A 27,798-nucleotide genomic window follows, 5' to 3' on the forward strand; every position below is an offset into this window, starting at 1 on the left:
TCTCTCTCTCTCTCTCTCTCTCTCTCTCTCTCTCTCTCTCTCTCTCAAGTGCATTTATGTGGCTATTTTCCTGAAACCTCTGCAATATTTGTCACTCATAGGATCCTTTGTTTCCTCCTACCCATAAGTATGAATGACTACAACAGAGTCTATAAAATTTATAGAAAATATAAAGTCTAATAATGTGCTTTGAGATCTTTAAGGTAACTGACTATTCTCTTCAAATTATTTGGATAGCTTTGTTCTTAACATAAGATAAGGTGGGGAAAAATGAATTAAATAGGACACACACACAAATACCAGGAATTTCTATTTTATTAAAATCACAGAGTAAGCACCATCATTTATATTGCATATGTGTAGATAATTACATATGTATGTATATTTTTACACACAAACCTTTATTCTTTCTGATCATCTGGGAAGGTAACTAGTTATATTCTTTTTAAGACATAGAGAAGAGTTCCTTTTCTCCTTCCATAGACTTTGGTACAACCAAGTTAATACCTAAATACACTGGCTTATATTACATCCCCAAATGGCACATGGTTAGCAGTTCTCCCAGATGCTTAGAGAAGATGAATATAGATATAGATACATATCTATATATATACATATGTACACATAATATATATACACACACATATGCCATAGGCATACATGTACATTTATATTACTATCTATAAAACCAATTCCTTAACTCCCTTTTGGCCCTCCTCACAGGAGGGAAAGTTGGAACCACATGAGATTGTTCTTATATACTAATATTATATAATGTACACTATCTGAAAACATGTACTAACTTTTAATATGGCATGAATTTTTAAATTGTAATATAATGTAATGATATCACAATATAAAAGCAAATCTATGCTTCAATTATCAGACATATATTTGCTTACATAAAATAACATATAAAAGAATTTAACATTGCTAAATATTTGTTAAGTTCTTTTTTGCAAATATCTATAAGATATGCTTACCTCATTCAAAAGAACCTTTAAATAAAACTTAGATGCTTAGATACATTGCATTTTGTGTTAAAGCAGGCTCCCTGATTACTTTAATCTTAAAACATCTAGGAATTCAGCCATTTAATAAAAGAAAAGCTTCTAAACTATGAAATCTATTGTAAGCTTTAGTGAAATGTTGTTTTCTTGCTGTCTTTCTCATTCTACATTTTAACAGTAATTTTTTCCTGGCAATTTTTGGACATCTGCAGAAGATATTAAGAAATATTTCCTTCTTGTCTAAGAAGCACTTGATTAAAAAATACCTACATTCAACTAGTGATTTCAGAATTTATGGATTTCAGGATGGGCTGCCAACTGTTCTAGCCAGGAAGATCTTTTTTATCCATCTTATGTTGTTATATCAGAGTAGAGCTACCTTATATGATAATGTGAATATGGTCTCCCTGACTGTCAAGATAAAAGCCAAAATATTTCTTGGGTATTATACTGGTTGTTATTCATAAAACATGATCTTTTTTTGGGAATAGGACTATATACATTTTCCCAGTCTACACAATCATAAAACTGTGTTTTTTCTTCACAGGTCACTGATGATTTTATTGAACCATCATTATCAGTCAACATATATTTATTGAAGTTTGTCCTTTTTGATGAACGTAATTACAATTAAAGTACTTCCTTAATTGTCTGTAAATAGAAATAATAATATAGGTAATATCTACCTTGTAGAGTTATGAGGATCAAAGGAGATATTGTTTTTAAAGCTCTTAAAACCTTAAAGTACTACATTGATATCAGTTATTATTTTTACCACTAGATCTGAGGAATTAGAAACCAAAGGAAGTGGTGGTCACTATCACCACATGCTTGTCTAGGACCCCTAAGTAATGGGGACAACATAGTACAAAGAATCAATAGAGCCTCAAATCAGCAACGAGGTGAAGAGAATCTCCAGGCTTGCTTCCAGGGTCTTAGCATATGACAGGAAACACTATTTCCCATACCTGAAGGTCCACAGCAGACTCCATAATGATGGAAGGAAGCAGGGTTTCTCAGACATTCATTAAGGAGTTCATTCTACTTCTCTATGTGGCACAGTAGATAGAGCGCCAGGCCTGGAGTCAGGAAGACATCTTCATGAGTTCAAATCTGGCCTCAGACACTTACCAGCTGTGTGACCCTGTGACCCTAAGTCACTTAACCCTGTTTTCCTCAGGTTCCTCATCAGTAAAATAAGCTAGAGAAGGAAATGGGAATAGCAAACCATGCTAAGAAAATCCCAAATGGGATCATGAAGAGTCAGACATGACTGAAAATGACTGAACGCCAACAACAATAGCAAGCATAGTCAAGCAATCCTTTATCCTCCCCTGGGCACTCAGGAATCTTATTGGAGTCTCACAACATTGAGCAGAATCTAGAGTTCCTGAAGGCTATCCATACCCTGGCAGCTGTGGAAATGGCATCAAGGCTTTTTATTAGACTCTGTGTTATATTTATCCTTGTTTTCCAAATGTCTCATACAATGCCTTGCATAGAGTAGGTGCTGAATAAATATTTGCTGAATGAATGAATACATGCAGTTTCCTTCCATGGTTGAGTTTGTAGTAAGTTAGATAAGAGAGTCCCCACTCATATTCTCTTCTACATTGATACAGAAGGTTAGACATCTTATCATATACCTTGAATCATAATAACTTATTAAGTAAGGCTCATGATCACACAGGTATGGGATAGCCAGTGCCTCAATTGGACAGTGCCTCAGTGGCCTGTTATCAATTTGGTGTGAAGAGACATTATCCTTATTATTTCTTGCTTGGGGCTTAAAAATTTTTCATTTTATTTTATTTTTCAATTAGCAAGTATTTTTTATCCTTACTATACTCACACACATTCAAAGAAAAAAAAAAGAAAAAAATTCCTTTTTAACAGAGGCATAATCAAGTAAAAGAAACTCCCACATTGTCCATGTCCAAAAACATATGCCTCATTCTGCATCTTGACTCCATCACCTTTCTTTCAGGAGATGGGTAGCATAGCTCACCATCAACACTTGGAATCATGACTGGTTGTTGCACTAAATTTAGTTCTTAAGTTATTTATTTATTATTAGCTGTTTAATATTATCAGTTATTAGGTACTTGTCTTTTCGATGTTGTTATTGTATAAATTGTTCTTTCAGTTCTATATCAGTTCACACAAGTCTTCCCAAACTGAACTTAACCCTTTCATTATTTTTAATGACACAGTAGTATTACATCACCTTTATATACCATAATGTGTTCAGCCATTCCCCAGTTGAACTCTTTAGCATTCAGTTCTTTGCCACCATAAAAAGAGCTACTATAAGTACTTTATATAAATGTATCTCTTCTTTTATCTTCTCTCTCTCTCTCTCTCTCTCTCTCTCTCTCTCTCTCTCTCTCTCTCCCTCTCCCTGACAGAGATATTTGTGGGTCAAAGGATATGTCCACGTAAGTGACCTTGGGAGCATAGCTTCAAATTGCTCTCCAGTATCTCTGGATCAATGCAACAATATCAAAGACCATGGCTCTACCAACAGTATATCCATATGCCTATTTTCCTGAAATCCCTCCAATATTTTTCATTGATAGAATCCTTTGCTTTCTCCAATCTGTGAGTATGAATGATTATTTGTAAAGAATTTCACCTCCTTACAATACAGTCTATATAATCTATAGAAAATATGGTCTATCGTATGCTTTGAGATCCTTGTTTAAGGCATCTGACATATCTTCTCTCTTCAAACTATTTGGATGGCTTTGTTCTGAACATATGATAAGGTAGGAAAAAATGAATTAAATAGATGCAGGTGAACCATTAACAATTAGAACATCACAGGTAGAACTCTGCATAACCATTTAATACATTATAGGAATTAATACATTATCTTATAAATGACACTGGGGCATGATGAAATGCCATTAATTTTTAAAAGCAAATTTCAGAAAATGGGTGATATTTAGGAGCAACCTGGTCTACATCCGAAGGCACTTTCAAATGAGTGTCCTGACTAAGTCAAAATATTGGGTGGTTGAGTTTTGATATGATGGAATAACACAAAAATTTTATTTTGCCCATCATAAATTTTCAGGGATCTTTTCCATACTGGTGCTCTGTTCAAATTGCTGACAGCAAGACAGAGTGGACTATTTGGGGTTTGATGCTTTAAAGGATTTTGATTGACTCTTGAAATACCTATTTTCGTCTACTCCAAGACATTTCAATAGAGAACAATTTAGTTTGAATGAACAAAATATCTTTCCTTTTTAGGTCGCTTTATTCCTGTGACAAGAACTTTGTGTGCTTTTTTCTATCTTTTTTACCTTCAGTAGTTTATAAATAGTCCATGTAAAACTGCCCATTATTTTTTTATACATGCTAAGCCACTTATTGAAAAATTACACCCCCTCACACCTCCAGGCCTTTCTGAATCTAAATGAAGCCCTTTTTGCACTCAGATATCTTTGGCAGGAAAAAAATCAGTAAAAGCTAGTGTTCAAACCCCAAGGGGGCAGCCTGCACACAGACGAAAATATGACCGTGTAAATCTGCAGTTTTTGTTGTTTGACATTAGACCTAGAAGAGGAATTCAAAACTTTCGTGGAAAATTCTGCTTGACAAACAGATGAATTAAATATACTAGTTTGTCCCTGTTTCTGCATACATTCTTATAAGCCAAGTAGAATGAAAGAAGAATCCTGGTATTGACCCAAGTCACTTGGAAACACATTATAATCAGCCCCTGAATTCAGATTGTTTTAAACCCTTTGGGGTAACAATATAATTCACATTTATTAATCACTAACTGAATTTACAGTCAGATGCACAAGCAGCCGAGCAAACAAACAAAACTGACTTTAAGAGCCCACAAGTGTATGCTCAGTTGGTTTGAGCATGGTATTAATGAGGTCACAGATTTGATCCCGATATGAGTAATTTTGCTCTGTTCTCAAGGCTACAACCTTGCCCCTGGTCAGGAGTATTGCAGATATGTGCTGGTAGCCACAAGAATTAGTTAAGATTCTGTCCACGCATTGCACAAATCCATCACCATTACAGGAATAAAAGCATATACTCAGAAAACAGAATTTATGTCATTAGATAATACAGCATGGTATAGAGGGAAGGGTGCTGAATTTAGAGTCAGTAGATCCTCACAAGTACCCTAAGACAAGCAAATATTCTTTTCTATTTTACTGATGAGGAAACTGAGACTCCAAGAGAATAAATGACTTATCTAGGGTCTCATACAGCTGGTAAGTGGCAGATCAATTCCAAAACACAGTGATCTTTCCATGGCACCACAGCCTCCTTCTATGAGCTGGAACAAGGTAGGCAGACTGTATCTTCCAATCCTGATCTGGTTTATGCTCCTCAGTATTTCTCTAATCTGTTATGAATATAGCATATCCATGAACAGGAAAGAACAATAGCAAGCAATCTAATCTGACTGTGCCACAACTAGAAATGACTTGTGAAGCTAAAGTGACTTTTTCAGTATTGAATACCCCCATAAGATTTTCATGAGCAACCATTGATGAATAATTACCAAACACTTTTTTCTTTTCTTTTTTTTTTCCAATATAAATAAGAATCATGCTTTTTGAACTGATTTAATCTCTCTTTAAAGCATTAATACTTCACTTGGCCATGGTTCTTAGAATGGCTGTGTGCTATGTATTCATCCCTAAAAGAGAGGAAGGAGTCCATACACATTGCCTCTCTCCTATCCAGGCTTCTCTGCCTCCTTCCCAGCTGCCTTCTCATTCTGGAGAAACTGAGGCCAGCTCTTCTGATTAATTGGTGACCCCCTAGCTTTAACCGTCACTTCTTGAGGGTCCCTAGCCATTCTTGGCTCAGTTCACTTTCTGGGCTTCTCTACTTCCTTGGCAGTCACCTTGCTCCCATTCAGTGCCCTTCATCCCCATTTCCCTTTATCTTTCATCTATGTTTTGTCTTATTCCATTAGGATATAAGTTTCTTGAAGATAGGGACTGTCTTGTTTGCTTGTATGTATAAAAGCAGAGTGCCTATCACGTAGTAAACAATCCACCTATCTCTCTTGCAGCTATGTGGTAAAGTGAGTAGAGTACAGGGTCTGGAATCAGGAAGTTGTTGTTCAGTCATGTCTGACTCTATGATCCCATTTTGGGGTTTTCTTGGCAAAGACATTGGAATGGTTTGCCATTTCCTTCTGAAGCTCATTTTACAGATGAAGAACTGAGGCAAACAGGGTTAAGTGACTTGCCCAGGGTTACACAGTAACTGTCTGAAGTCACATTTGAACTCAGGGAGATGTCTTCCTGACTCTATTCCTTGCACTCTATCTACTGCACCACCTAGCTGCAGAGTCAGGAACACCTGAATTCTACTCTGGTCTCAGACATGTACTACCTATGTGAGGTTGGACAAGTCACTTAACCACTCTGCCTCAGTTTCCTCAACTATAAAATGGGAGTAATAATACTGCCTAGCCTGACAGGTTGTTGTGAGGATCAAATGAGATAAAGAACTTAGCATAAGACCTACTAGCAGTATATACACCTGGACAAGCTACATGGTTCCAAATAACTCTCCAGAGTTTGTCAGTTTTCTTAGCTATAAAAGTGAGGATGATACTAATGATTATCCATCCATCCATCCATCTCTCTCTCATTCTCTTTCTACATGTGTGTATATCTATCTATCCATCTCTATCTACCTATCTGCCTATTATATACTGGTTATTATTATACACTTAGGTTAAATTACAATCATGCATTCATTTATTATGCAGAAATTCATTAAGTATTTATTATGTACAAAGATGCAGTTTCTGCCCTTCATGAGTTTAAACTCAAATGAGAAAATAAGACATTAGCCTAAATAACCATAATCCAGATAGAATAAAATAGAACAGAATAAAAGAGTATATAAATAAATAGAATAGAATCAAAGTGTACAAATGGAATAATCAAATAGCTATAAGAGTTTCAACAAGGGAGAAAAAATTTCTAACCATCATTGGAGGTAGTAAGGTGGTTTTCATGGAGGAGGTAGCTTTTCCGATGAGCTTTAAAAGATAAGAATTTCAAAAGGCAAAGATCATGTGGGGAAATTCCAGGCACAGGGAACAGTGAGAGAAAAGCCACAGAGGCCAGAAAGCTGATGAAGCCAACTTGGCTAAAACTTGAAGTACAAAGAAGCTGCAAAGGCAATCTGGAGTCTGGTTGTCAGGAGTCTTAAATGCTGGCCTAAAGATTTGAAATTTTATTTGGTAGTCCATTGGTAGCCATTGAAGGTTTTGGAGCAGTTGAGTGACATAAATCTATCTGTTTTAGAAACATCAACCTGGCAGCAGGGGAATGCAGATTCTGGAGATAAAAGTCAAATTAGGACTCTATTGCACTCCTCTAGCCAAACCTTAATGAGGGCTTGTTGAAGTTACTTGTGGGGAGGGGAGGAGGGAGGGTGTACGATAGGGATACAACATTTTTCACAGGAGAAATCAGAAACATTAAATCTTCCTTCACCCTGTACCAATGGAAATGACATTTCTGGGTCCTTTCATTATCTACCAATTAATCCAGAGTGGATCTAATACAAAAAAGTTTTAAGTCTGAAATACTGCATGCTTGGCTTTCCCTGATATATGCTCCTTCCTCCCCACTGCACACCCATTATCAGAACACAGAATAACCATCAACACTCAAGAAGGGACCAGGGAGAATTTCACAGATAATTCTCTAAAGACAATGTCTTTATAGTCACTCTGCTAAGTGAGGTTTAAACAATATATGATCTCGCTTATTTTTTCTATTGCTTATTTTTTCTCTAGGTCTCAGTTTCCACTGCTATAAAATAAAAGGGTTACACTAAGGTCATAGAGTAACATATGGAAGGGACCTCAGAATTCAACCTGCCCCACCCCAATTTTCCAGATGAGGAAACAGACTGAGACAGATTAAGTGACTTTCCCAGGGTCACTGAAGCTAATACAGCTATCCCTTTCACACCACAGGGGTTAGAGGTTTGGTGCCCCATTATCTGGAAAATCCATATAAATTTTTTTATCCTCCCTTCACACCAGAGAAGGAGTCTGAATTTTTTTTCTTTTTCTTTTATGGGGTGTTTATAGTACATTTTTAAAAAAGCAATTGGGGTTAAGTAACTTACTCAAGGTTACAAAGCCAGTTATTTTTGTGTGGGTGCCAAGTATCTGATGCCAGAACCGATCCCGGGTCTCCCAACGCCAGGGCCAACGCTCTTACTCACTGCACCACCTGGCCGCCCCTTATAGTACATTACTGTAAAATTTGGGTTAAGTATTTGGTCACAGGCTCTTTTTCATCTACTGACCTTCACATGTCATCTGTGGCTTCCGCAAAACTCCCCTCAAGATTCCCATTTTGATTTCTCATGCCAACCCACTATATACTGAAACTATGGCGGGGAAAAATAACTGTAAATGTCTTAGCTCAGAAATGTTTAAGAGAAGACTAGGCTTAAGGGCATTGGGGAAATTCTATAGTACTTTCAATGACCTCAAACTGCTTGCTTGCTGCCTGCAAGAATCTAGCCTGTTAATAGCAGTGTTCTCCCAGTGAAGCTATATGATCATGATTTTGAATCATTGAATCATCAATTTAGGTATAACTTCAAATTCTAGATCTGTCTCCTTCCTTACATTCCATTTTTTAGTAGGCATAACCAAATCACATGAAAAAAATTAATAGGAAGGATTCAGTAAAAAAAAAATCTAATTTCTTGGTGTCAATAGGATGTTCACAATAATGACCCTAAGGAACTATAAGGTCCAGAATCAACAAAGATAAAATTGCCTTTATGTACTATACGGAAGAGGAAAATGAATTGTTATATATGTTTATCAGTCCAAATATAACTACATCCCTAAAACAAGACCTTTTTTGAAATGAAAGGACATCATCATTCAAAACAATGTCATAAAATTACTGGGAGTTGGGCAAGACCCAGAATGTCCAGTCTATCTGGGACCCTGGATAGCGAATGATTTTCCCTCTCAATAGCAGAGAGAAGAAAAGTTTCAAATCTGAATGTCCTGTGTTCCTTAAACTCCTGGGTTTAGGAAACCTATACAGTAAAATGTTTGGAGCTGTCTGGAAGTGGGAGGAATTGTGGGTGGATAGTAGATGCATCTGTTGGTTATTTGATGTTTTAGTGCTTTTTACTATTATAAGTAAGCAGTATGGAGTTTAGCCATGCTTATGTCCTTCTATTTGAAATGCAGAAAGGACAGGAAGAGGGACAGACTTTTTGGTTGGATTGTGTCATTTTTTTTTCCAGTCAATAAGGCACCATAAGAAACTAATTAGATAAATGCATTCACATTAACCCTTTAGAAAATCAAGATTAACAGGATTAGACCAAGTGGACGGTTGCTCTCTTCATGGATTTTCTTTCCCCACTACAACCCATCCTTTACACAGGTACCAAAATGATCTTCCGAATGCTCAAGTCTGGTAAAAAATCAACAACTCCCCCCACCCACCCAACCTCCACAAACTCCAGAGCTCTCTATTGCCTCTAAGATAAAATATAATATTTTCTGTTTGACATTTAAATATCTTCACAACCTGGCCCCTAACAGTCTTTCCAGTCGTCTTTACTCCTTCCTTGAACTCAGTGATCCTGTCATAACTCAACCCTAGTTCTATACACTCTCCCTTCCACATATGCTTCATCTCCTGTTTCCATACCTTTGCTGTCCATACTCTCCATACTCAGAGTCCCACCTGCCTAATGTACCCCCTCCTCACCTTTGCCTCTTGGAGTCCTTGGCTTAAGGATCTGCTTAAGTACCGTGTTTCCCCGATAATAAGACCTATCCCGAAAATAAGCCCTCCCCTTACTGTGTAAGATTCCTCTAAAATAAGCCCCCCCCCGAAAATAAACCCTATTGAGATTGCTACTGTAGTGAAGGTGATCCCCTGCGCTACACGCTACGTTACGGTACCTTCTGTATGCACCGTCCCCCCCCATCCCCAGTGAAATTCACGCTGCGCTCTGAGCTGCATCCAATCAGAGCTGCAGCAGTGAGCACGTCATCCTGTTCTTCCCCAGTGATTTGCTTGCTGGCACCATTGAGAGCAGTGCCGTGGAGGAGAGCTGAGGCAGGACAACATAAAAACCCGGTATGTAAGCGGGAGTGAGGGGGCATGATGGAGGATAAAAAGGGCGTGATGGAGGAAAAAAGAAGAACTCAGGGGGCATGATGGAGTGAAAAGAAGGACTGATGGTCATAATTTTATTATTCTGTCTGTTTTGACCCCCAGACATGAGTACAAAAAGGAAGAGCTATACTGTTGAGTATAAGAAAGCAATTGTAGAGGAGTCACATGGCAAGAATCTTGCAGTTTTCTGTAAAGAAAAACTTTTGGATCTTCGAATGGTCAGAAAATGGAGAGCAGATTATAATAACCTCAATCAACAGGTGGATGAGGGAAAAGGGAAAAAGCGCAGGTCTGGATCAGGTCGGCAGTCCTTATACCTTATCCTGACTTGGAGATCCTCATTGGTGAATGGATTGCTGACAGGAGAGCAAAGGCCTTGGTTGTGCGCAGGGCTGATATTCAAGCATTTGCCCTTTCAATGGCACCAGAGTTTGAAATGGTCTCAGAAGGATTCAAAGCATTACAACACTGGTTGGACGGTTTCCTTCAACGGTATGAACTGTCCCTAAGAAGATCAACAACACTGTTTAAGCTGGAAGATGCTGAAGTTATTAAACGTGCACTTGCATTCAAGTCCTTTATTGATAGGATCGACATTTCCAAGTACCAAACCTGCAATATGATTGCTATGGATGAAACTGCAGTGTTTATGGGACAAGGATCTCAAACAACAATTCATCACAGGGGTGCAACGTCAATCTACATTCCCACCACTGGCTATGAAAGTGCACGGGTCACCTGTGTTTTGGCAATTCGTTTGGATGGAAAGAAAGCCACACCTCTAATCATCAGTAAGGGCAAGAAAGATAAGATTGAACGTGTATCTGGCATTTACGTTCTTGAAACCGAAAAAGCCTGGTGTACACAAGCCGTTATAAGAAAGTGGGTTGATTTAATGCTGCCACTTGTTATGTGAGGTAACCAAAGAGGTCTGATAGTCTGGGATTCAGCCAGCACTCACCGTGCTAAAGAAATGAAGAACTTCCTTGCAGAGAGAAGAATAGATCAAGTAATGATTCCTGCAGGAATGACTGCCTATCTCCAGACCCTTGATATTGCAATAAAGAAGCCATTCAAGGACCATTTGCGCATGGAAGTCAATGACTACATTGAAAATAGAATGGAAAGAAATCAGCGTGGAAACTTTGTGAAGCCCTGTCTGCAAGAAGTCGTGACTTGGGTGAAGTCATGGGATAAAATTACTGACAGCTGTGTCGCCAAGGCACTATGAGCAGGTTACCTGGACAAGACACATTCATTTAAAGAGAGCTATATTGCTGGACATGACAGATTGGGTCCACTTCTTCTGAAGGAAATGGAGGCGCAAGACATCCAGGACGGAATTCAGGGTATGGACACTTATGACGATGTTGTTGAAGAAGATGACATGATCATTATTGAATAAAGGTACATTTTTTTGTTCACATTTACCTGTTTATTAAAATTGCTGTCAATGTTCATTAAAATAAGCCCTCCCCTGAAAATAAGCCCTCTAGTGTTTTTCTGTCCAAAAAAAATAATAAGACAGTGTCTTATCGGGGAAACACGGTACCACCTTCTACAGGGATCTTTTTTCTGGGTGTCTCCAGCTGCTACTAGTACTACTGTATTCCCTCCCTAAATGATCTCATACTCTATATTTACCTATGTACCTATGGTCTCCCCCATTAGAATGTAAGCTCCTTGAAGAGCTTCAAGTTTCAATTTTAGGGAGTTTTTCCTGACATCAAGACTAAATTTGTGCAAATTCTGCCCATTGCTTCTGGTTATGCTCCCTGAAGACAAAATAAAACAGAAATAAAACAGAACTCTAGAATATAAAATATTGGACTTTACCCTAGAGTAGAGAATAAAATACTTGCTTGAGGATTTTTAAGTTTTTCTTGGCACTAGAGGATGTAAATGCATTTTGTTACTTATTAATAAATACAATTTTTGTCTTATATACACAAAGCTTTTAATTCACCACCTTTCCAAAATCTGAACTCTCCATTCACTCAATGTACCTGTAAAGTGGCCTGCTAGAGAGAATGCCAATCCTAAATTATTCAGAATGTTGATATCATATCTATTTTATACATAAGGAAACTGAGGCCAAAAAAAGACAATACTTAAAAGAAAAGGGTCGCAGGGAAGATTGTGGCAATTGTCTTCCCTTGGGGAGCAAGCTATATGGGTCAAAAATTTTCAATTTGATCCTGAATCAAATTAAAATCTTCTATAAATCTATTATGCTATTATCTGGAATATGAGAAGAAAAACTGATCAGTTCTTCCTGGGCTCCTCAGGACTAAAGATTTTCTGGAACTGACCTAAAAATGTTGAGGCTATTGTGGATGGAGCTAGTCTTTTAGGTTATCCCCAGCTTCTCCCAATACAGACATGAATCACAGGGATCCAGCCAGAACTAATTCAATGGCAGCTGTAACTCATTGTCTAAGACATTTCCTGTCTTAAAGGGGAAATATTCAGAACTGATTTACAAGCTACATAAGACTATCAGCCTCATTATTTAATCATTTATAAACTCCTATCTTTCACTAACTTGCTCACCTTGGTTCTGAATATCTTTTGACTATTTCCAAAAATCAGATCGATATTCAAATTTTCCTCTGTGCTCCAGAAATCAGGCAAACTTTTGGATAATGTATCCTACAAGAACCTAAAAAGTATAGAGGATGTAAAGTTCCACTCTATTTATTGACTGTAAAAAAGTAACTGATAACAGCGAGCAAAATGCCACCTGAGAGCCTCCGTTCCATCGATGTGTCTCTCTGGATATGTCACAATCACACAGAGTCCTTGAAAGTTATAACAACACAGAAAGTTGGATGACCCCTCTGGTTGTTATTTTCAGGTGAGGCATAAAAAGGGACATGTAACCACATCAAATGTGCTTTTTTTTTTTTTTTACTGTTATATGGGTGCTTGGCACTGAATTCTAGTGGGAAAAAAGATTCCCTATGGGTGGCAGTTCTCCAGATGCCTGTTTGTTGATATGCTTATGGCATCAAATCCAATACAGAGCCTCTTTAAATGGGAACTCTAATCTCTTAAAACACTTCAACCTAACTATCCAAACTGGAAAAATCAAGTGGATAAAGAATGCCTGTTGTCCAAAATATGGTGTGTATTTAGGTAAAAAAAAAAACAAACCCATAGAGCTGGTGCATCAGTATGTCTATCTTAGTAAATTTCAGATGAATAATAAGCAAAGTTCAGAATTGACTTGAAGCAAGAAATCAGACTGTATTATAAGGAAACTCCAGTATTTTTTGGAGCGGGGAAGGTAAGGCAATTGGGGTTAAGTGACTTGCCCAAGGTCACACAGCTGGTAAGTGTCAAGTGTCTGAGGTTGGATTTGAATTCAAGTCCTAGTGACTCCAGGACCAGTTCTCTATTCGCTGTGCCACCTAGCTGCCCCTCCAGTATTTTTTTTTAACAGAACATGCTGCTCCTTATACAAAAAATATTTTTTCAACATCCCCTCCCAGTGATGTTGTATTGTCAATCCTGGAATACCACAGTCTTCAAATAAGGCTGTGAGTAACCCATAGGATAATGGGGAGATGTGGAGTGGATATAAGTCGACTGTAGTATCTCTCTAATGCTGATCTCTGCACAAGAAGTGGCATAAAGAATGTCATAAAGGGGGCAGCTAGGCTGGTGCAGTGAATAGAGCATTGGCCCTGGAGTCAGGAGGACCTGAGTTCAAAAACCTCAGATGCTTAACACTTACTAGCTGTGTGGACAAGTCACCTAACCCCAATTGCCTTGCCCTCCCCCTCCAAGAAAAGAAAAAAAAAAGAATACCATAAAGTAATATACAGGGTAGCTAAGTGGCACAATGGATAGAATGATGGGCCTGGAGTCAGGAAGATTCATCTTCGTGAGTTCAAATCCAGCCTCAGACACTTACTAGCTCTGTGACTTTAGGCAAGTGACAACCCCATTTGCCTCAATTTCCTCATCTGTAAAATGAACTGAAGAAGGAAATGGCAAACCACTCCAGTATCTTTGTCAAGAAAACTCCAAATGGGGTCATGAAGAACCAGACATGACTGAAAATTGACTAAACAACAATAAAAGGAATGTATGATTGAAGAAGGAGGTAGGCTGGTCATATAGTGAGATGTAAGAATAATAGAGAGCCCAAGTACTGCAGTGGTACCCACAAAATATTTTTTTAACCTAGAGGAATGCCTCTGGCACATTGGTAGGCTTTCTAAGAAGGAAGTTCATTCTATGAATAATTAATTGAAAAACTTAATATTCTTTAAAAGAGCTGAAACTAGGGCAGGGTAACCAGAGCTTTGTTCTAGGATTCTGAAATTTACAGGTTGCCAATAGGCCTTACACTCCTAGCATAAAAGGAACTACACACAATTCCTAGTTGGTAATTACTAGTTAGTAAGAACGATTCGTTAAATTAGGAACCTGCCATGTAACTGGTGCTTTGTTTTCCTTAGATGCTGTGCCCAAAGTAAACTTCCTTCCCTTTTCCACCAGGATCATCCTGAAGTTCTCTGCCCTCAGGGGCCACTCTCCCTAAGGATCATCTCTTCCCCACCAACAGACTCATCTTTGAAGTTGATTTGTATGTGCTTTTTGCACCTGGGGCCTTCACCAGTCATCTTGACAGATCTTGCCACTGGACTCCGATGACTCTGGAGAAGAGAAATGAGGCTGAAGACTTTGCACAGCTCTGCTTCACTTAAATATAATTCACTTGCAAGTCAAGACATTGCCCTCCTGATGTCATTGGTCCTATTCAAGAATGAAGGATAAACAGCAACACTTTTACAGATCACACTGTGTGAAGCTTGTCACAAGTACAGTTTGTGAAGCTTAATGAAGGTAGGAAAATGCCAGTTATATCTTTGTTCTTTAACCCAACAAAAGTGATCCTGTAATTTTTTATAATTATAAGAGATAGCATGCGGGAGAAATGTGCCTATGAAAGGAATATCTATATTAATGAGAATAAATATCTACTAACATACACAGAGTAGTGAGGGAAGTTTTTTGTATGCCTTTAAGCACTATAGAAATGTGATTTATGATTAAGCTATTTTATTTCCCACCATGTTTATAACAGTTCATTATACTTATTTACATCTAACAAATATTTAGCAATTAATTAATTTATTTAATAAAAATATAAAATAAATGAAGGGTCTTGATTCTTATTATGCCTGATTTTCCCCTATCTACTTTCCCTGCTCTGCTCATTCCCACTTTGAAAGGCTCACTCACTCACTCCTTCATGGACCTCATCTGTCTATTAACAATTAACAATATTAAATTATTGTTAGGATAATGCTGTCAGGATCAAATGAGATAATAATTATGAAGCATGTAGTACAGTGTCTGGCACAGAGTAGATACTTAATAAATGTTTGTCCTCTTTCCTCCCTAGGTGTTTGCCTATAGAATTGGCCCTAAAAAGTCATCATACCCAAAATATGTTTAGCAAAAGATTCATCTGTGTTTATTTCAAGCATTCCTAGCTCTCCTTTGTCTGGTCCCTACTTAGCTGAGTTTGTATTGAAATCATGTCCCTATGTGTACTAATGCAATGCTTTGGGAAGTACAATTCAAGTCTCACAGCAATCCTGTGAATTAGGTGTTGATATCATATCTATTTTATAGATAAGGAAACTGAGGCCAAGCGATTTACCCAGTGTTAAACAAATAGTAAGTATCTGAGACAAAATTTTAACTCACATCTTCCTTATTCCAGCATACTATATACCATCCCACACTCCTTTTAGATTCAGATGTTCTTGTATAGTATTAGGGGAGGAGAGAAGAAAAGCAGAATGAAGAGAAGTAAAAGGAGAGGTGACAGAGGAATCAGGCAAATAGTAGCATTATAGCTTACATTTAGAAAGGCTTTACAACTTACAAAGTGTTCCACTTACATTATCACATTTGACCCTCATGATAGTCCTTCAAGATAGTTGTTGCTTTTTACCATTTTACCTATATGGGCCCTTTCTCTTACATAAATGGAAGAACTGATCTCACTAAAACAAAAAATTGTTCACCGAGAGCCCAATTTTCAGACGCTTCAGACACTTTTGACAAGATGTCAAAAATATAGAGACCCAAAACAAATCTTAATGGGAAAATGTAACAAATAATGAGTTACCCTCTCTGGCAAAATAATCAGTGAGACCATGTTCTATGTAAATATTCAAATAAGGTTTTAAAAATACACAGCACCATTTTAGCATTTCTATTTTTGAAAATTACCATTGTCTCTCCCAGTGGTCTCCATTTTAATGACACGGCACTGTTCCCAGCAGGAATCTGTCTGAAAGTGAGAGTACGGCCGACAGTATTTAGATCATCATAGACATCAAAGACTCTGAAGTTGTAAGGAAATTCTCTAATTGAATTTTTGTTAAAATAGTCAGTTTAATCACTGTTATTTTTTTTTCCAAGCAGGATTTCTTTACAGTAACATAAGACCATGGCTTTTGTGGTTAAAAAAATCTTCTATTTGGGACACAGCATGAGTATAACAAGATATATGTAAAATCACATGGCTGTTTAGGAAAGGAAGGGAGAAAGGAAGAGGTTACAGGATAGAAGCAGTTGATTCTTCCATTTCCCATTTCTAGCAGACAGGTTAATCAGTTGTAATTAAGACTCAAAACAAGAAATTAATAAAGCCACAGATATCATCACTTGTCATGTAAATGATAGAATCTCTCCCCCATGACATCTACCCTTCAAGTGTTCCCATGACTCCAGGCACAGAAGGATGGCAAAGGTGCTGTATTGTTGAGATGCTTGGGAAAATAACTTCCAAGATAGGGTTGGGGGAGGAGGGATAAAAAGTAGAAGGAAACAGGTTTCCTTTGCTCTGTCTTTTTTTTTTAAATCATAACTCTTCTAAAAGGAATATTTTTAAGTCAAGATTTTACCTTCTCTTTTCATGCTTATGGTTCTCTATTCACTTATAGTATTGATGGATTGATTCATGTAATTGTATCTTATAAAATGCTGGAGGGGAAGGAGAAAACAAGGTGATCATTAGTTAGCAGCAGTATATGTATGTGCATATGTATATACACATATATGTAATATATGTAATATATGCAATATATATGTAATTAATTTGAAGGTATTTGTGAAAAGCGAAATCAAGAAAAGAAATATAAATTGCTGACAATCTCCAGTGATTTAGAATTAGAATTAAAATCCTATTAGAATAGAATAGGATTATCAATAAGGAGGAACTAATGAGTGAACTGGGAAATTATAGGAACCCTAGAAGATAGTCCTCTTACCATTGATGAGTGGTGAGGAAGGAGACTAAGGGCATATTCTGAGAGGTACACTAGAACTTAGGTGTTAATATAAAAGATTTCAGAATTAGTGTAAGTAGGATCTCATGGCCTAAAGAGTCCAAAAGTAAAATCTGCTCAAGAGAGATGCAAGGCTCTCAACCATATTCTGGGAGGAGAATCACAGATTATTCTCTTGAGAAAGAAAAGAGGGAGATATGTAAAATGAAGGTCAGCTGGGTGGCACAGTGGATAGATAAAGCACCAGGGTTAGAGTCAGGAAGACTCATCTTCCTGAGTTCAAATCTAGCCTCAGACATTTACTAGCTGTGTGACCCTAGACAAGTCACTTAACATTGCTTCAGTTTCTTCATCTGTAAAATGAGCTGGAGAGGGAAATGGCAAATCTCTGCAGTATCTTTACCAAGAAAACCCCAAATAGGATTCTGACAAAGTGTCAGACACAACTGAAATGACTGAACAACAAATGTAAAGTGAGGATATCCTTGCATAAGGAATTTATCAATGACCTTAGGATTTAAATGGTCATTATAAAACAATGGATATAATACAAATAGAAACAGTATTTTGTTTAAAAAAGAAAAGAGTGGGAGTAAATGAATAATATCAGAAAGGCTAAAGAGCTGACTATGTATCTTCCCTGTCCCATTTTTCTCTCCTAAAAAAATCCTCTCCTCTTCAGAACTTCCCTATTGCTGTCCAAGGTACCACCATCCTCTTGGTCACCTAGGTTCACAGCCTTGGTGTCATCCTTAACTCCTCACTTTCACTTACCCCTTGTATCCAATACATTGCCAAGTTTAGTCCTTTCTACCTTCCTGTGGCAACCACACTGGCATACCCAGGATGGCAGCTAGCACAGGTTTCTAGATCTGCTTTACTAGGAAAGAGAGCTATTTAAGGGATCAACAATCTTTTTGAATTGCATTCACTAGTTCAGGGGAAAAGTCATCACCTTGAACTTCAGAGAAAATGCAAACAGAGAAAATACAAGCAGAGAAATAAATACCAACTGACAGGGCTCTCGCTGCTTGAATCAACTATACACTCTATATACATTCCTGGATCGAGAGCCTTTACATCTGAGCAGGTGAGGAGCTCTGCACATACTGTCACTCAGAATCTCCACCAGGGAAACACAAGAACTTTCTCACATGAGTAAGTCCTCAAAGCAAAATACCACCTTAGAGTATATATACACTTCTAAGATCCAGAAGGCATCACAACCCTCGTGACTCAGTGCCTAATTAGAACTTAGCAAAAGGTGTGAAAGCCTTCCTGCAAGCAAGCCTCCCCTAAGCAATCTTCCCTAGGTGGGCTCCACCTGAGGCCAGTGGGTGGAGAAGATCTTAAATCCCGTTAACGTAACACCCCTTCTCTCCACTCAGAGAACCTCTGCCCTTAGTTCAGGCCCTTGTGGCCTCTTGTCTAGACCATTGCTGTCATCTTCTAACTGGTTGCCTTCAATTTCTTCCCCTCTCTGACCCATCCTCAAAATAATTACCAAAATGATTTTCCTAAAGTGTAGGTCTGAGGTCAGCAGGATCCAGTGGATCTCTATCATATCCAGGATCAAATATTGCTTAGCATCTGAAGCTTTACACAACCTGATCCATTTTGACCTTTCTAAGTCTTCTTATGCTGCATTCTCTTACACTCTCTCTACAATGCAGCCCATGCTGGCATATTTGCAGCTACTAGAACATGTCGCTATCTCCCATGCCTTTATACTGGCTGTCCCCATATGCCTGGAAGGCTCCATCCACCTCACCTCCACCCCTTAGTTTTCTTGACTTCTTTCAGATTCAGCTCAAAACCAACTGCTGCTGCACGACCATGCCCAGTGCCCCAGATGCTAATGCCTTCCTCTCTGAGATGGTTTTCCACCTACTCTGTCCAAATCTTGTATGTACTAAGTAGTTTAGATGTTATGTCCCATTAGCAAGTAAGCTCCTTGAAGGCAAGGACTGTTTTTGCCTTTGAGATAGCTAGTAGATAAAGTGCTGGGCCTGGAGTTAGGAAGACCTAATTCAGATTTGGAAACCAAATGACACTGTAGATAGAGTGTCAGGTCTGGAGCCAGGAAGACACATCTTCCTGAGTTCAAATCCAGCCTCAGACACTTAGTAGTTATGTAATCCAGGCAAATCATTTAACCCTATTTGCTTCAGTTTCCCCATCTGTAAAATGAGCTGGAGAAGAAAATGACAAAGTATTACTGTATCTTTGCCAAAAAAACCCCAAATGGGGTCACAAAGAATTGGATATAACTGAAAAATGACTGAACAAAATAGCTCAAATTCACAGTTAGACACTTAAGAGTTGTGTGACATTGGGAAAGTCACTTAACCTCTGTTTGCCTCAGTTTCCTCAACTGTAAAAGGAGAATAATAATAATAATATCTACTTCTCAGGGTTACTGGAGATAATATTTGTAAAAAGTACTTAGCATATTGCCTGGTATACAGTAGGTACTACATAAATGCTTATTCCCTCCTTCCACCTTTCTTTGCATATCTAATGCTTAGCACAGTGCCTACCACATACTAAGGGTTTAATAAATGCAGAGTGACTGGTAAAATGAGTAGGTGCTTTTAATAAATGCTATGAATAATAAGAAGAAAAATTTCAATGTATTCAGAGCACAATATAAATGAAGGAAGAGATAGGATCTTTTGGTTTGAAAGGATAGGACAAAAATGTGTAATGGGGAATAGAAATTCAAAATAAAGTAGGAGCCCCCTGCCTGCCCTCAATCTGTTGCCACTTTGGGAAGGTAGGGCAATTGATTTGTAGTGCAGTGAGGTAACAGCTGCTGTTAAAAAGCCCTACCCATCACATGAGAGCACAAAAAAGGCTGAGTCTGCCAAAAGCATTGGATTAAAGCATAGGAGACCCCAGGGCTTTTGCGATTCTGTTATGGCAACTAGGTGGCACAAGTGGTAGGAAGGCCAAAATTCAAATCCTGCTTCAGACACTAGATAATCCTGAGCCAGTCACTTAAATTGTCTGCCTCAGTTTCCTCATTTTTGCAATGGGGCAATAACTCCCAGGGTTGAAAGGAATAATGGGATGTTAATAAAAGTGTTTTGTAAACCATAAAAAAACCTATATCGAATGCTAGCTATTATTATTAGGTTGGCCCATAATATGTCTTTGTGTTTTAGAAAGAGAGAAAGGAAGAGTCAGGTAAGACAGACCCTCTTCACACAGAATAGTGCAACTCCAGGGAGCCTGGTTACCTGCCTTGTTTTCCCTTTGTGTCTACGTTTGTGTTTGATACGTTTCCCAAGGAAGAGTCTTGTGCATCAGGCTTGCAGCAAGCCCCTTATGGTCTTATGTACAGAATGCACCCAGGGGCTAGGTGATTATGACTCTCACAGGGTGAATGACAGCTACATTTTTTCAAACCTTTCCTTATTTTCATAGGTGTGATGGTGGCAGGAGGACTTCTGTGGCCAGCAGTTGAGGGGCCTGGACACAATGAGCTTGAATCAACTGGCCTGAACGAACAACATTCCAGGATACAAAAAAACTCACAGATGTGATTGCTGAACCATTGCCAGTAAGCTCTGAGGAATCATGGAGCATGGGAGAGGTGCCACAAGATTGCACATGAGTAAACATTGTCCTGGATTTCAAAAAGGGAAAGCAGATACTTTTCAAACTATAGGTCAGTTTTTCAAAAATGCATGTCTTCTCATATTTGGCCTTTCTTCCAATTTGAAATTAATTTTGACTTTAACTAAAAAAAAAAAACCCACCTAGATTTAGAGTCGGGGAACCTGGGTTCTAGTTCCAGCTCTGACACTGTCCATGTGAGTTCGGACAATTACTACCTTCTCTCCAACCCAGTGACATTTCGCATCTTGCAGTTTCTTTCATAAAAAGAAAACTCTGTGTTGAAGCTTTAAATCCTATAAAAAGAATTTAAAATAAAACAAGAATTTTTATGTAGTTGGCAAACATTGGTTCTCTCTCTTTTCTTAAACGTAAGCCATTATCTTCCAAAATATTTTTCATCTCCCCATGTGTTCACTTTCTCCTTAAAGTCAATAAACATTAAAATACACACTGACTTGAAGTAGAGGGTCTTATTAAGGTTTTCCCCACGTGGCATATCTTTTGTGTGTGTGTGTGTGTGTGTGTGTGTGTGTGTGTTATTGTTATTGAGTAATTTAGTAATTGTGTCCAACTCTTTGTGACCCCATTTGAGATAGTCTTGAGAAAGATATTAGAATGGTTTGCCCTTCCCTTCTCCTGCTCACTTTACAGATGAGGAAACTGAGACAAACAGGGTTAAGTGACTTTCTCACACAGCTAGTAAGTGCCTGAGGTCAGATTTGAACTTGGTAAGAATACTCTTCCTGACTCCAGGCTAGGCACTCTATCCACTGCACCACCTAGCTGCCCTTTTGTATTATAGGACTCCTTTTTGACAGTCTGATGACACCCATATACCCTTTCTCAGAATCATATTTTTAAATGCATAAAATAAAAATACATGGGACTGTATAAGAAATCAATTGTATTGAAATACAGTTATCAAATATTTTTGAAAGCAAGTTCATGGACCCCTGTTCTAGATACCAAGGTGTCGTCCTTGACTTCTCACACTCACCTCCACATATCCAATCTGTTGCAGCGTCCTGCCTTTTCTATATTCACAAAATCTCTCAGATAAGGCCCTTCCTCTCCTCTGACACTGCGACCATCCTGGTACAAGCCTTCATCATGCCTAGACTATTGTAATGTCCTACTGGTTGGTCTACCTGCCTCAAGTCCCTTTATACTGCAGTCCATCCTTCATTCAGTTGCTAAAATGATCTTCCTAAGCACAGGTTTGATCATGTCACTCCTACTCAATTAATTCAAGTGGTTCTCTGTTACCTTTTGGATTGAATATAAAATCCCCTGCATTTAAATCCCTTCACAGCTTGGAACCTCCACACCTTTCCAGTCTTCTTATACTTTTCTCTCCTTTACAATCCAATGACAGGGCTTCCTTGCTGCTCCTTGCACAGGGCACTCAATCTCTGGACCTTTTCACTGACTGTCTCCCATGCCTGGTATGCTTTCCCTCCTCATTCCTGCCTCCTTGGTTCCCAAGCTTCCTACTAAGCTCAAATCATACTTTCTATAAGACAATCTATAGGGTCTTTTCTAGTCTTTTCACCCCTCAATCCCCACTACTATTGCCTTTCCTTTGACATTATCTCCCATTTATACTTGTATTACACACTTATCTTTATCTCTCCCCTCAGAACAGGAGCTCCTTGAAGGAAGACACTGTTTTTACCTTTGTATCCCCAGTGCTGAACACAGTGACTGGTACTTAATTGGTGATTGGTATTTAATAAAGATTGGTTAATCTCTCTGTCTCAGATCTTTCCCCACTCCATTTAATCCTCCACTCAACTATTAAAAATGATCTTCCTATGGGCAGCCAGGTAGCACAGCAAGTAAGAGCACCAGCCCCAGAGTTTGGATGACCTGGGATCAAATCCGGGCTTAGACACTTAGCATCCACCCAGAAACACCTGGCTGTGTAACCTTGAGCAAGTTACTTAACCCCAATTGCTTAAAAAAAAATCTTCTTAAATCTCAGGTTTGACTATGTCATTCCCCACTCCCCTAGTTCAGTAATAAGATTTGTATCTTATTACCTCCAGGATCAAATATGAAATTCTCTGGCTTTGAAAGCCCTTTATAACCTGGCCCTTGCTTAGCTTTCCAGTCTCCTTATACTATATTCCCTCCATGTACTCTTCTATCCAGTAATACTGACATCCTTGATGTTTGCTGCACAAGATGGCCCATCTCTTGACTCCACGCATGTTCCCTGGCTGCATCCCATGCCTGGAACACTTTTTCTCCTCATTGATACATCTCAGGTTCTCTGGTTCCTTTCAAGTCTCAGCTCAAATGCCACCATCTTCAAGAAAATCACTTCTGGTCATTCTTAATCTCTGATATTATCTGCAATTGATCCTTTATATACCTTATTTGTACATAGATGTTTACATGCTGTCTCCACCATTAGAATGAGCTAATTGAGGACAGGGACTGTTTTTTGTCTTTCTTCGTATCTCTAGTTCTTAGCATTACCTGACCCATATTAGGTGCTTAATAAATACTTGTTGCTTTGATTTAATGTGCTGATTGACTGACTGGATGATCTAAAAACTGTGTGATTAGTATTCTACCTCCTTTTCCCACCATTCTACCTGTCACTTGAAAGTAGAAGGGCACAGATTTAAGGGCCTTTTTAAAGTTTTCATTTTTTTAATTGTCACCATAGTCAAATAATCCACACCCTAGTGGTCAACCTGCTAGTGATATGTTTCTGTGTTTAGCTAAATAGGTCCTCAAATTGCAGATTTTATTTGTTTCTACCACTATGCTTAAAATAATATATGTTTCTAAAATAGTAGAACTATTAAACTATTAATAGGTCCTCAAATTGCAGATTTTATTTGTCTCTACCACTATGCTTAAAATAATAAATGTTTCTAAAATAGTAGAACTTTCTGGAACTCTAAAATCTAGTTTTAAGAGGCTTGAATTTCCTCCATCCTAAATGCAGAGGCATTTGTATAGGACTTAGTGGAGTTTTGACATGATGATGGTTGATGATAGATTTATCTAATGTAACCAAAAGTGGTTTACCTCCTGCTAGGATGTAAGCATGGAATAAAAAGGGTCACCATGGATGACATCCACATGAACTTATCCAACAATAAATCAACAAAGAAGCAGATGCAAATAGTTGAGTATTATGGAATTGTTTGTGAAAATGGAGAAATTCATTTTGGAAATTCAGGTTGAGGAAAGGGCTATAAAATTATGCATACCCTTTGATCTAACAATGCCACTACTAGGTCTGTATCCCAAAGAAATAAAATCAGGGTGGTGGTGGAGAACCTATTTGTACAAATATATTTATGGGAGCTTTTTATGGTGGTTGAAATTTGAAATTGAGGGGATGCCCATCAATTAGGGAATGACTGAAAAAGTTGTGGTATATGATTATAACAGAATATTATTGTACTATAAGAAATGACAAGCAGGATTATTTCAGAAAAACTTGGAAAGATTTACATGAATTGATACAAAGTGAAGTGAGCAGAATCAGGAGAAAGTACAGTAATAACAAAATGGTACAATGAAGACTTGTAAATGATTTAGCTATTTTCAGCAATACAATGATCAAAGACAATCCCAAAGTACTCGTGATGAAAAATGCTGCCTGTCTCCAGAGAAAGAACTGATGTTGGCTAAATACAAACTGAAGCATTTTATTTTTTACTTTCTTTTTCTTTCTCTTTTTTCTTTCTTTCTTTCTTTTTTTTAAAGGAATTGGGGTTAAGTAACTTGCTCAAGGTTACACGGCCAATTATTTCTGGGTGTGGTGCTAAGTATTTGAGCCCGGATTCGATCCCAAGTCATCCCGACTCAGGGGCTGGTGCTCTTACTTGCTGAGCCACCCAGCCGCCCCTCTTTCTCTTTTTTCTCTTCCTTCCTTCCTTTTTCTCTCATTTTCTGTTCAAGTCTTCTTGTACAAAATGAATAATATGGAAATGTTTTACAAGATTGCACACATGTAAAACATATCAGATTGTTTACCATGTCGTGGAGGGGACAAGGAGGGAAAGAGGGATAGAATCTGGAAATCAAAACTTTTTTTAAAAAATGTTAAAAAACTGTTTTAACATGCAATCGGGGAAAAATAAAATATTATTTTAGAAAAAGAAATTCAGACCGAGGTTGCTATTACCAGAAACTACAGAAGGATTATCCTTAAGGAGCCTAGACTTAGTAGTCAATGAAGGTTAGTCAAGGAAATGGCAGAAACTATGAAATTTATTATTGTAGGCTATAAAAAAAATCTAGTATCTACCAAACTGATAAATGATATGACCTGGTTGCTAGAATTATACTATAGAAGTTCCCTATGTTTTGTGGACTGACAAACAACAAATCCCAATTCTATGAATGCAGACCTTGATATATACTGGAGAATTCAATCAAGAAATCATCCTGGAATCAGACTATGTTCACAGACCAAACCGTTGTCCAAACTGCATTAGCATAACACATCCATAAAAATTTAAGAACAATATTTTTAATGGATGTCTCCATATCAAGTGCTCAAAATTGTGTTTGTTGTTGCTATTGTTGTTGATCATTTTTGAAAAGGACCAATGACATCACAGATGATATCTTGACTTGGACATCAAGCTACATGGAGCAAAAGGCTTTCAAAACATAGAGATCTAAAGAGTAGATCATAATTACCTGGGAACAGGATGAAAAGATAATCATCCCTACTCTCTTGTTTGCTACGAGTTGTACTGACGAAATTTTCAGTGAGCCTCAGAGAGTTTTACATCCTAATACATAATACCTAATAATTCAATCACAAAAAGCAATTATTGATCTTATCTATCTGCAAAACATGAAATATAAAAGAATAATGGAAGGATAATGGCTTGTCCCAGTGCTTTTACTGACTGAATACTATCAAAAAAGATGAGGAAGAGTAGGAGGAGGAGGAGGAGGAAGAGGTAAATTGAATCTGTGTTTTGTGTCAAGGTTTGACCTTAATTGTTGAAGTTCCTTCCAACACAAGCATTCTATGATTCTATAAGGTAGAATTCATATTCTATCCAGGCAGTTTGCTTTAAGAAATGCTAAATGTTGATCTTTATCTAAAAAGTATTCTGGTTTGTGCAATTATTTGGAGATGTTTGAAAGAAAGATCTTGTCTCTTTAAGGTGACAAGTTGTAAAATATGAAAAAAAAAGTGGTCTCTGAGCCAATCCTTTCAGGGCCACTTGGCATAAAAAGAGCATGAAGAGCTCCAACTACAAGCATGAGGTCAAAAATGTATGTTAGGGGCAAAAATTAAGAGCAGTTCAATGGCACATGTTTAGTAAAGAATTTAACACTTTCCATCTAAACAACAAACTGGAATGGATTAGAAAAGATATGAAAAAATACATTCCCTGAGGCAGCCCTGGAAACTTCAGAATGCAAGCTATTTGAGATGACGAACTTTTGCTTTGTTTTTGTGTTCTCGGTGCCTAAGGAATAGTGGGTGCTTAATAAATACTTGTTGAGGGAGGAGAGGTGTGATGGCAGAGTAGCAATAAGAATTACAATTGAGCTTCCCCTCTCCTGTTGTAAACTTCCAAACAGATTTTTTTTAAATACTAGAACAAGTCCTGATAAGGAAATCTAAGTAAAAAAAAAAATTCACAGTGAGACATTTTTCCAATCCAGGTCAACATAGGGAGACAGTTGGACAGTGGGAGACAGTGCAAACACTGATGAGGGGGCTCACCCAGGAACAGCTGTTGTGCTACATTCTGGTACAAGGAGAGGATCTGTATCAGGGTAAGAAGAGGTTCCAAATCCAGCAAAGGGATCCTCAGTCCTGTGCAAGGTACAATAATAGATGCCAATTGGCAGCTTTCTTGCTCACTATCAGTTCCAGGACTGGGGTGGGGACCTGATCCTAGGGATAGAGCTCCAGAATGAAAAGTGGTAACAGGCTTGAAGCTATATACTGATTAAATATGAAATTCAAAAGCAAGCAGCAGCTCTATGGTTCGAACCCAGGAGTAGAGTAGGGTCTCAAATCCAGGCTTTAGCCCAGTTTGAGATTTACAATGAAACAGCCAGTGTGGGACTCTACACCAAAGGGGAATTTGCAGTTCTGTTGTTCCAAACCAGCAGAATTTTCCAGATGGCCAATAGTAGCTAAGTCTAGTAGTAAGTAATCTATTATAACTCCAACTGGGAAAACCTCACTGTCCTCTTGCTCAGACACAAACTCAGGTCAGGAACTTGTAAAGACAGAAATTAGACTTTGCCCTAGAAAGCTTGGAGGACCTGAGCTTGAGCTGTTTATAAAATTCTGGAATACCTCAACTTTCAATATCCCCAAGAAAATAACAGCAGAGCCAGAGTAGACATTCTTTCCAGAAGTATGCAGAGCCCAGACCTAACATAAAGTCTAAAGTCAAAAAGTAGTCTGAAAGAATAAACAAAAAAAGAATTCCATCACAAAAAGCTATTATGGTGACAGGGATTCTCAAGATACAAACCCAGAAGAATAGAATGACTCCAAAATTCTATAAGTAAAGCCTCAGAGAAAAACACAGTTTGGGCATGAATTCAATTAGAATTCCTGGAAGATATAGAGCAAGAATTTTGAGAATTTAAAATGTTTTCATAAATTAAATGAGAGTGCTAGAGGGAAAAACAACTGGGGGAAAATGAGAG

Source organism: Petaurus breviceps, unplaced genomic scaffold (genome assembly GCF_028583685.1).
Source record: "Petaurus breviceps papuanus isolate PSGF00001 unplaced genomic scaffold, PetGlider_PUasm1.0 90778, whole genome shotgun sequence".
NCBI classification, from domain to species: domain Eukaryota; kingdom Metazoa; phylum Chordata; class Mammalia; order Diprotodontia; family Petauridae; genus Petaurus; species Petaurus breviceps.